The 9,450-nt window shown below is 38.2% G+C and overlaps 1 long non-coding RNA gene across 1 annotated transcript in view; it reads left to right on the plus strand.

The window, feature by feature from the left end:
• The window catches only part of LOC118764895, a 13,445-nt gene extending 4,483 nt beyond the window's left edge, over positions 1-8,962 (plus strand). The window contains exons 2-3 of the long non-coding RNA XR_005000731.1: positions 8,793-8,796; positions 8,951-8,962. This is a non-coding gene — a long non-coding RNA (uncharacterized LOC118764895). The remainder of the gene's footprint in view (positions 1-8,792; positions 8,797-8,950) is intronic.
• The last annotated feature ends 488 nt before the right edge of the window (positions 8,963-9,450 follow it).

Below are 9,450 nucleotides of genomic sequence, written 5' to 3' on the forward strand. Positions count from 1 at the left end.
TCGAAAGAGCAGCTGCTGAGCACAATCTTTTTTGTGCATGGCACAAAAGATTGTACAGCAGCTGACCTGGCTTCATCAAACCCAAGCCCGCAGGTGGGACTACCCACTATATACCAGACCACCACAGCAAACAGACACAGGATGGACACCGCCGGCAACAACGTACACCTCACCTCGATACTTCTACTGAACATCAGAGGACTGCAAACACTCAGTAACAGGACAAAGATCCCGTTCCTGAGAGACTTTGTTGCATGCAATCAAGCCATATGCATAGCACTTACAGAAACCGGACATAGCAGATGCGGAGTTACACATACCACAGTATGCTGTACTACGGACCGACAGGAAAGAAAGGAGTCATGGAGGTGTTGCTATGTACATCCGTGAGGACCTCACACCCCAGGTCCTCTTGTCATACTCAAACTCGGTGTGTGACACACTAATTGTACATATTAAGCAACTTGATGTAGTTGTGTGTGCTACATATCGCCCTCCAGATGCCCCAAGCCATGTGGGCAAGTTTGAAGACTGCCTTATAAAATAGAAGAAATTCTAACCACATTAGAACAACACATAGTTGTGCTTCTTATGGGAGACTTCAATCTGCCAATGTCAGATGGCCCGAGGGCCTTTCTCTCCCAGGAATGACAAGATGTGAACGAGGACAGGCGAGGTCCCTCCTGAACCTCATCAACACCCTGTACATGGAGCAGGTAATACTCCAACCAACCAGGGCAGGTAACACACTGGATCTCTGCTTCACAAATGACATGGATCTCATCCATAATGTGAAAGTGACACCGACACTACTCTCGGATCACAACATGATAGAGCTGACCATGTACGGGCCAAAAGAGAGCACGGACATGCAGCCTACAAGAACCCCTCAAAATCTTTCCAGCTTGAACTACCATAAGGCAAACTGGAAACAAATTGAGAAAGAGATCCTCAAACAAAACTGGCCTAAATGTCTCTCCTCGCCAGACATCGACGTGAAACTTCAACAATTCATGTCTGTAATGCAAGCCATATGCTACAAATGTGTCCCAGAGAGAAAGGCCACTGTACACAAGAACAAATCCCCAGAGAGAGGAAAATCTTAATGAGACGGCGTACGAAATTTTCAAATCGCCTAAACAAACAGATTGAAAGCAGTGAAAAGTCCCGCCTAAAAATAAAACTGTTGGAAATCGAAAAATGTCTGCAACTCTCCCATGAAAAAAAAGAGCAGACAAAGAAGCCTGGGCTATAGAAAACATAAAATCTAACCCCAGAGCTTTCTACAGTATGCCAAAGAAACAGCTACAGTGCACTGTAGAATAGGGCCACTCCTCGAAAAGGATGGCACACTTACAGGAAAACCAATGAGGGTAAGTGAAATACTGAATGAGCAATTCAAGAGTGTTTTCACTCCACCCCTTGGGCATCTCCAATCACCAATCCAACTGACTTTTTTACCACTGCAGATATAAAATCAGAGGCGCGGCGACGATAGATTACATCGATATAAAGGAAGACGATGTAACCAAGGCTATAGATGAAATGAAAACAGACTCAGCTACTGGGCCCGATGGATTCCCGGCAATCCTCCTAAAAGCATGTAAGAGAGTCCTAGCAAGACCACTGCAGTTCCTCTTTCAGAGCTTCCTTGCAGCTGGCAAACTTCCAGGAAAACTGAAGGAAGGTAAAAATATGCCCCATTCATAAAGGAGGTAGCAGAGCGGAAGCCAAGAACTATAGACCTATCTCTCTGACCTCACACATCAGCAAGGTCATGGAACGAATAGTCAGAAGAAAGCTGATCCCTTCCTTGAAGAGAATGACTTGCTGCCCGACACCCAACATGGTTTCCGACCAGGAGAAGCTGTTTTAACTCAGCTCCTACAACACTATGACTGGGTGCTGAAACGGCTGCTCAACCACTCAAATGTGGAAGTGATATATCTCGACTTTGCAAAGGCCTTTGATAAAGTCGATCATGGAATGATATGTCACAAACTGCGTGCGTGATCTCAACATAGTTGGAAACTGGGAGAATGGCTTCATGACTTTCTGAAGGATAGAAGTCAGGTGGTAGTAGCCAATGGGGCCACCTCCATTAACACACAAATAGTGAGCGGTGTTCCGCAGGGCACTGTTCTGGGACCACTACTGTTCATAATGGCCTCTCAGACATGCCCTCAGCCACGCAGAGAGCCACGATCACAAGTTTGCAGATGATACAAAAGTTTCACAGGCAATACAGAACCCTGAGGACACTAAACACCTGCAATGTGAGCTGGACGAAATATACAAGTGGGCTGAAAAGAATAGCATGCAGTTCATGCTGGAAAGTTTCAAGCTTTAATACTATCAGCATGCAAAACTGAATGCAATACCCAATGAATACACTGGACCCGGAGGGTTGCAATCCCAGAGGCACAATCAGTGCGTGACCTGGGTATTCACATGAGTGATGACGCGACCTTTCATGTACATGTTGCTAAACTGACAATGAAATGTAGACGGCTGGCTGGATGGATTCTTAGAACCTTTAGAAACAAGAAACAAGAAACCATGATGGTCCTCTGGAAGACACTTGTCCTAAGCCACTTTGACTATTGCTCTCAGCTATGTCACCATCCAGTGTCAAGTTGATCACAGACTTGAGGCGATCCAACGAAGCTACACAAAGAAATAGCCTCTATGCAGAATGTAAGCTACTGGGAAAGACTCAAGAGATTAAATTATATTCCCTGGAGCGTAGGCGGAAAGATATGCCATAATATACATCTGGAAGATTCTGGAAAGAAGTTCCTGAACTTTGGCATCGAGAGTTACGCAAATGCCAGAACTGGGCGCCACTGCGTGGTGCCTAGGACTCCAAACCTGCCATCAAGATGTAGGACAAGATTCTGTGATAGCCGGGGCTTCCGAGGCCTACAGCTCTTCAATATCCTCCCGAAGAACCTGAGAGACCTGCATGGGGTGGATACAGATGTCTTTAAAAATGAAGCTGGATCTCTTCCTGTCAGTGTCCCAGATGAACCAACTTCACGGCAGGAGGGGCAGATGAGGGCAGCTGCATCGAACTCTCTCATGCACCAAATAGCAGTTGCTAGAAAGCCTCTATGAAGTGAAACCAAGTAGCAACACCAAATGGCGGTGCCCCAGCATGGCCACAGCTCATAAGCTGAAACTAGAATCAATCAATAAAAATAAATAAATAAATATATATATGTGCGTGTTTGTGTATATATATATGTGCGTGTATATATATATATGTTCAATTTGACAACTCCACTAGAATGGACGAAAGCGCTAATATATGATATATGATATATGATGTATAAAAACATGTAATATACAAAAAAATATCTGTAAATATAAAACCATCTGAATTTCTGAGTACCTCATTTCTTCTAATATAAAATACCTGTACATCAACTCCAAGCCTTCTAATATATATATATATATATATATATGTACACTCACATACTCACACACACACATACACACATACCCCCCCCCACACACACACATGTATATATGCTGGCCTTTGCAGAAAATAATGTTTGTGGGGCAGGTGTTTAGGAGATGTTGAAGATTTATGATAACAACAGGAAGAATACAAATTGTTAGAGATGAATATAATAGGAACCACTTCTCAACTGTATTTTCTATTTTTTATTCTAAACAAATATGTCTGTTATTTTAAGATTGTGAAAAGGATTGTTAATAACATTGTTATGTAACAATAATTTTCTTGTAAACTATTTTAGAGTGGCTTTTGTTTGTTGTGTTTTTTTCTCTCTCTCTGCACATAATCAGCTTAAAATTAGCACTGCTCTCCATTCTTAAAATAATAATAATAATAATAATAATAATAATAATAATAATAATAATAATAATAATAATAATAATAATAATAATAAAAGAAAACGTAATGTTTTTTGCTTTTTACTTTTGCTAAAAAAAAATGCAAAAATTGATTTAACTATCAAGAAAAATATTGTATGACTGTACAAAAGAACAAAAAAATTTCCGACTCCTGTGGAATAATACACACACACACACACACACGCATACACACACACACACGCGCGCGTGCGCGCGTGAGATAAATGCATATTTAAAGAAATATTTTTGTATGCTCATCTGAAGATTTTTCCATTGTACTTATGGTGTTATTAATAATATATATATTTGCCTATGAAAAGGTGTATTGTGAGACTAAGGTAATTGTTCATAAGTGTCCGTCTCTTGCTTTAGTGTTTGTTCAACAGGTTTGTTATTGTTTTTTTTATATACATGATGTCTTAGTGTCTCTCTTGAGATTCCTATCAATAAGATTCTTTAGGATTTTCATATCTAGATACTTAATTTTTTCCCCTATAATTTTAATCCAGAGTAAATGACGATATGTTCTTATATCTTATCATCCTCCTCCTCCTCATCATCATCATCATTATCATTAAACTCTCCTTTTTTTTCTATGCCGGCATGGGTTAGACAACCTCACACGACCTGATGAGCCAGAGGGCTGTACTGAGCTCCTGTCATTGCTGTGACGGTTTCTACAGCTAGATGCCCTTCTTAATGCCAACCATTTTACAAACTGTACTGAGTGCATTTTATGTGGCACCAATAGCAGTTTCTTTTTACGTTGCACTATCACCAGAGCTTTTTACGTGGCACCAGCACCTGTGATTTTTACGTGGCACCAGCACTGGTGCCTTTTATGTGGCACCATCATATCAGTTGATAAAATATTTATACGTCCACAGTGTGCTTTTGTTTTGGTTTTGTCATCACAATACAATACTGATCAAGCATTCTATCCATGTTCAACCATACAGGTTGTTTAAAGGTTGCTATGACTACATTGTGTAGTGACAATTTTTATGTAGATAGCAGTGCATCGTTTGAGAGTGAATTAGCTGGCATATTTTCAGTAAGTAAAGCTACGACATAGATAAGCCTTCGCTGATTCACCGAAATATTGTTTGTGTGACATAAACACAGATTTCCAAACCTTTCAGAAAGCTCAGGTGTAATACAGAAAGAAATGTGGAGAATAGATGTATTAGAAATACAAGTTAGAATTCAGCAAGAATAACACTAAGTCAAATAAGCATTTAATATAAGCAAACACGTCAGTTTATAAACACCTGCTGAAGTGTCAGACCAAGGAATTTACTGTAGCCATCAGAGCCTTATAATGCAACACAGGTGTTTTTAGAACCGAGGAGACAAACTTAATTATTAAATTTAAATGTCTTACCATTTAGCATTGAGATTTTTCTGTGAAATATAATGCTTATTTATTCACATTGTTTTGAAATAACCATGCGTTATTATCTTATAGCTTCGAGATTTTGATAATATGATTATCTTTTGCATGACATTGTAAGTAGATGTGAAAGGCCAGATATGGCAGATATAAATACTAAAAGGTTTATGTGACACAAGGGCAACTCGTTATTACAAAACCACCAGTCTGCACATCAGAGCAAGGATAAGAGCGTAATATCATCTCCTATTTTTCCATTTATCCCGATGAAGAAGTTTTGACACCCAAATATCGAAGAAATACAAGGTAGACCATTGATTGTTGATGTTTTCACTTCTGTACTGCATTATCTTACATCGAACAAATTTTAATCTAATTTAATATCTCACAATGCTTCACCAAACCACTCTAGACTATTAAGTATGAGTAATTGTAAACAAAGAACAAAAGAACAATATGTTAGCACGTTTCTGATTATTGAATGTCGCATATATTTGTGTGTGTATACGAGTAGACAAACTAGGCAATCAGCACATTTAGTAGGTGTTACATATATAATTAAAAACATTTTTTGAATCGAGCAGTTTTTAATAATAATAATAATAATAATAATAATATAATAATAATAATATAATAATAATAATAAAATAATAAAGTTTCAATATCGTTAACTGGTCAATTACTGAAATATGTCAGCTCGACAGAAAAATAAGAAAACTGTTGACAATGCATAGAATGCACCACCCTAAGGCAGATACAGAACGACTTTATCTGCCAAGAAAAGAGGGAGGCCGTGGTCTTTTGCAACTGGCAATAAGAATGAAGATTGCTACAATTGGCCTAGACACATACCTGAAAAACTCTGAGGACTGGATGTTAAAACTTGTCTCAAAACATGAAAACAAGAAAGCATCATACTCAGTAACAAAACAGGCAAAGGAATATCTAAGTGAATTCCGAATACAACAAATTTCGGAATTAGAGATAGTCATACAAGAAACAAGCACAGAAAAATATTTGAAAGAATATGCACACACACAAGCATGAAAACCCGTGCCAAAACTGCGGCCTTAGATATTCTGAAAAATAAATGGCAAGAAAAACCTCTCTATGGCAAATACCCAAAGAGAGCGAATAATGCAGATCTTGACAAAGCCCTGACCCATCAACGGCTAATGGCCTTTGGCTTAAAATCTGAAACAGAAGGGTTTATCATAGCAGCTCAAGATCAATGCCTACCAACAAGAAACTACCAGGCCAACATATTAAAGAACGGCAGTAGCCCAACATGTCGTGTATGCCGACAACAAAATGAAACCATTGATCATGTTGTCTCCAAATGCAGTCTTCTAGCGCCTACAGAGTACCTCAACGGGCGTGATAGAGCTGCACAATATATTCACTGGGTAATTTGCAAAAACCTGGATTTTCCCCATGAAAAAAACTGGTGGGAACACAATCCACCTCCAGTGCTTGAAAATGACCACATCTCACTCCTCTGGAACTTCACCATTCAAACTGACAGAAAGATAGATGCAAATAGGCCAGACATCATATTGAAAGACTTCAGACAAAGAACATGCCTCCTCATTGATATGACTGTCCAAATCGATATAAACGTATCTGTCAAGACCTACCAAAAACTGAGCAAATATAAAGATCTTGAAATAGAAATCAGCAAAATGTGGAACCTGAAGACTAAAACAATACCTGTTGTCATAGGTGCCCGGGGAATGATAGCGAAAGAGGCTGATTGCTACCTAACTCAGATACCAGGAAACCCCAAAATGGCAGAAATTCAAAAGATAGTGCTCATGGGAACTGCTCATTACCTACGCAAAATACTCTCTATGTAATCCCAAGGTTTAAAACAAACTTTTTAAAAAAAATTTATGTATTAGACATTCACTAGTACAACACCAAAAAAAAAAAAAACAAATATATGGCACACTAGGCATAACAACAACGTGAACTTCCAACCTGTTGTCTCTTGAGGTCTCTGGATGAGACTTGGAGCCAACTTGTACAGACATAAAGCAAAAGTCAAACATAGAATAACAATAATAATAATAACCACAACAACAGCAACAGCAACACCAACAATGATGATGATGATGATGATGATAATAATAATAATAATAATAATAATAATAATAATAATAATAACTCATTGAAATTGAGAAAATGTGGCATCGCAAGGCGGTTACAATACCAGTGATCGTAGGAGCACTAGGAATGATCAAGAAGGGAACCGAAAATTATATGAGAATGATCCCTGGCTTACCATCCCTGCAAGAAGTGCAAAAGATTGTCTTAACTGGTACATCACACGTATTGAGAAGAGCATTGTCGATGTGAGAACTATTACTACCCATGTATTTTAATTTAACTTAAAAAAAATATGAACGAACTAGTGAGTTTAGTTTAATGGCCTACCAATGTATACTATGAATCTCTTTGCCCTAGGAGTCGGGAAGACACTCGGCAAGAAATGGAAGCAAATTTGAAAGAAGAAAATAATAATAATGATGATAATAATAATAATAATAATAATAATAATAATAATAATAATAATAACCACAACAACAGCAACAGCAAGAACAACAACAACAATAACAATGATAATAATAATAATAATAATAATAATAATAAAACCTAGCTCCTATACCTATCTGCTTGCCTTCCTGCCTACCTACCTCCCTACCTACCTACCTACCTACCTACCTACCTATCTAGCTCATAAAGAAGGAAACTCCAAAATGGCAGAAATTCAAAAGATAATGCTCATCGGAACTGTCCATATCCTACGTAAAATACTTTCTATGTAATCTCAAATTTTAAAACAAACTCATAATTTTCTTGTGTTCTCGTAAACATTTTCTAGAAGCGACTAATACCAAAACTATTCGGTTGATTATTCCTTATGGGAGGCAAAATTAAATCTAATCTTCATTTCCAGTTTCGGGAAGCTGTTATTAGGAATTTTCCAAAGAATTCTAGGTATTACTCAGTTATCAACTCGCACATGGTTAGTATTGGTTTTTCAAACACAAAAAAATCTCTCACAAATTTTCTCCTCAAATAATATTAGTTTGTTAAATAAGAATCCAGTTACTAATACTAACATTAATTTAGCTAATAAGAACCATCCCTCCAGAAATATGAATAACAAGGTTATTGTCTCTGAAGTCAATTCCAACAGAATTAAGTTTATGTCTAGTAATTCTAAGATTAAAAATTCTATATACCAGTGTAAAATTGCTTCAGGTACCGATGTTTTTTTTCATATAGGCAGTTCTTCTTCTCAGTTATCTAAAAGAATGACTGCTGAGGTGTGTGTGGGTGTGTATGTATGTATGTATGTATGTATGTGTGTGTGTGTGTGTGTGTGTATGCATATTAGCAAGGGTGAGTAAGGTACCTCGATCATACTTGTCTTCCTTGCAGTTTTAAAATTGGAATATGCATAAAACTGAATACTGTGTAAAATGCATGTTTTATGTCAGTTGGTCCAGAGTTGCGTAAAAAACAACATAAAACAAAAAAAAAACAGGGAATAACAAACATGGTGTCTTAGTTTGACGCTCAGGAAAAATGGAAGTGTCTTTGACGTTTCGAGCCTAAGCTCTTCTACAGAAAGGAATAAATATATATATATTCCTTTACTTGTTTCAGTCATTTGACTGCGGCCATGCTGGAGTACCACCTTTAGTCGAGCAAATCGACCCCAGAGCTTATTTTTGCTAAGCCTAGTACTTATTCTCTTGGTCTTTTCTGCCGAACCGCTAAGTTACGGCGACGTAAACACACCAGCATCGGATGTCAAGCGATATTGGTGGAGAGACAAACACAGACATATAAACACATACATGCGCACACACACACACGCAGACACAGACACACACACACACATACACACACACACACACACACACCACACACACACACACACACACACACACACACATATATATATGTACATATATACATATACGACGGGCTCCTTTCAGTTTCGGTCTACCAAAGCCACTCACAAGGCTTTGGTCGGCTCGAGGCTATAGTAGAAGACTAGCCACTCCTATATGCATATTTAACTTTGAAAAAGGTTTCGGCCAGTGTAGGCCCAGACCATGTCTAACTTAATAACACCACCCGGTGACGTATATTAGTCATAT

This window comes from Octopus sinensis, linkage group LG9, assembly GCF_006345805.1.
Source record: "Octopus sinensis linkage group LG9, ASM634580v1, whole genome shotgun sequence".
NCBI classification, from domain to species: Eukaryota; Metazoa; Mollusca; class Cephalopoda; order Octopoda; family Octopodidae; genus Octopus; species Octopus sinensis.